Genomic DNA, 2,925 nt, shown 5'->3' with positions numbered 1-2,925 from the left:
CCGGGCCCAATGATGACACTTAAGTGTCTTTTGATAAAGTAAAAAAAAAACATTTCGGAGTAATTTTTACTGGACGAAGCCCGTACGATGTATGATTATTTGTATTTTTAAAACAAATTTTTTTTATGTATTTTTGTGATAAAATTTGTTATTTTATTCGTTGTATGTACTACATTATTTAATATTTTATTTTATAATAAATTGTGAATTTTCGGTTAAACATTAAAATAAAATTCCAAATTTCAAAAGATAATATATTATATTTCATTAATTTAAATTTTAAAATATCATTCGCCAATTTTGCTTATGTGGCATTTGAATTATTTAATTCTAAGAAAATTTACAAATCTTTTATTTAATTGGCTATCACTAAAATTTATTATCTTATAAGGCCTTGATCCTGTATGTTACTGTAGACACCTGATTGTGTCTCCCCAAAAACAAAACTCAGTGATGAGTATTTTTCACATCTTTGATTATCGAGTTAAGTGTAGAGTTGAAAAGTCTCTTGAAATTCCCTTTAACCTTGACCATTTCTAACCTTTCCTTAAATGTTTTAAACCAAAATAATTCATTTCGTGCCTTTAAACCCAAAATCATTCATTTTGTGCCTTTAAACTTAAAATCATTCATTTCGTGTCCAAACCAGTTTATTTTGCTCCATAATCATGGTCCAATTATTGTTTAGTTGGATGGGGTTTGAAAAGAGCTTTCCAACAATATATTATAAGCCCAAATCCGACTTATAACGAATAGTTTATGGCCAAAATACTAAACTAAGCCCAAATCGGACCTATGTCCACCTTACCTACGACCCAATGATCATGTGAGGGTCCAAATACCTTAATCACAATCCTAAACCAATTAGGATTCATTAGGAATTCTAGAAGTCTCTAGAAGATTCTAATCTATCTTTTCCGAAAGATAAAGATCAAAGAGTTTGAAATTGAATAAAACTCCTCTTTTTGATATTCCTCGTTCTATTCGAATTTAAAGACGTTCAGATATAATTTTTGTACCTTATATTTTTTATCCAAATCTTATATGGTTGGATAGCTCTTGAAATTATCTTTCTAATGATAAATCATAATCTCAATTCCGAGCTATAACGAAAAATATATGAATGAAATACCTAACTTTATCCCAAACTGACACTTCTCCACTATTTCGATCATATCTTTTAATCTACAAAATATATCAATCTGATTCTAATTGGGTTAGAAAGTAGACTTCTAGATCTTTCCTACGATATATTATTTATCTTAGTCCAGTTTCTAGATCAAAAGTTATGACAAAAACCTCAAAAACTGCTATCTATCACGCTGCGATGGACCTATCGCACTGCGATAAGCCTGTCGCGCCTCGATAAAAAGAGTTTTATTCCGATTCAAATTCTGACTCTTTTTTGATCCTTCGACTCTCTTTTTCCTTATAAATAGAGGTCGTTTTACCCCGTTTTCAATCATCAACAAGCTTGATCACCAACAATAATCATCATCTAATCCTTTCTATAATACTTTTTCTCTCTCTTGATTCTTTTCTTAGCCTAGCCTAAACACGTCCTAACATATCCTTGATTCTTTTCCCAATCACACATCGTACCTCCATCACGAGCTTTGAATACTCCAAGCCAATCTCGAAGTTGTCTTCGACCTCGACGTGAAAGGTTGATAGTTTTGAGGGTTTGGTGCCAAATCTATATTTCAATTCTTGTTTGATTTATTTGGTTTATTTGAATTAATCTTTCTTGAAGCTACTAACGTGTGTATTGTTTTGATAGAAAGAAATACGAGGCATCACAGTGAGTAATTTGATCTCCCTAGTATTTATTCCTTTGATATAAAAATCATGTTAGGATCTTATTTTAATTCCTAGTATCATGTTAGGATCTTATTTTAATTCCTAGTATCATGCTTAGAATAGTATTTTAATTCCTAGTATCATGTTAGGATGTTGATTTTGATTCCTAGTATCATGTTTAGGGTGTTAATTAGTATTTCTAATATCATGTTGATTTCTAGTATCATGTTTAGGCTAATAGTTTGATTATGATTTTTATCAATGAAATGCTAGGGTTTGTTATTAATCCGTTTAGTATCATGCCTAGGATCTTACTAATAATATCATGTTTTGATGTTATTATGATAATGATTGTTGTGTCAATTAATTACGTTGCTCGATTATTTATTGTTATTGCTTGATCACACCCCTTCTTGCATGTTTAAAGGGAATTTGTACTTGAAATCACGCCTAATAAGATTATTGATAATTTGTTTTAGGCTTAATATGATTTTAATTCAAGTGATCACCAATATTAGATTTATTTGTGCATTAATAATCAACCAACGTAGATTAAATATGCTTTGCATTAATTTATTGAATGTATGTTGATTGAAAAGCGCACATTAATATCATATGAATTAAGTAGAGGCCGATTTAGGGCGGTTCAATCTCTTTTAGGTTGGATTCGTACCATCATCCCCAAATATCCAGTCATGGTTTCGGACCACTATGGAGTTAACGATCTCCATGATCGTGAATGGGGTGTAACCTTCACACCCGTGAACGGTTTACAAGTTCCTAAAGCTTATTGGCGACTCTTTTACCTCTAGTGTCTTTCCCTTTGGACGCCACCATGCTTGAAAGCATGATCACAGTGGGGCTCATGGTTGAGTTTGAAAAATTCCCTACAGTTTTTTGGCGACTCCATTGGGGAGGATTTCTAATTTTGGTTCTTAAAATTTATTTTGGCAATTGATTTAGAATGAGTGGATGAGACTTGAAAGATTCTAAATGTTCATGTGCGTAATTTTGATTAACATTGTGGCATAAGCATAAAAAAGTCCGCATTGGAAAGACCATCCGTAATGCGTAAAAAATATAGGAATTTTACACGTAGGAAAAGCTGGAAATATCTTTCACAAC

This window comes from Chenopodium quinoa, unplaced genomic scaffold, assembly GCF_001683475.1.
Source record: "Chenopodium quinoa cultivar QQ74 unplaced genomic scaffold, ASM168347v1, whole genome shotgun sequence".
Lineage (NCBI taxonomy): Eukaryota > Viridiplantae > Streptophyta > Magnoliopsida > Caryophyllales > Amaranthaceae > Chenopodium > Chenopodium quinoa.
This window is presented reverse-complemented; position numbering follows the sequence as displayed.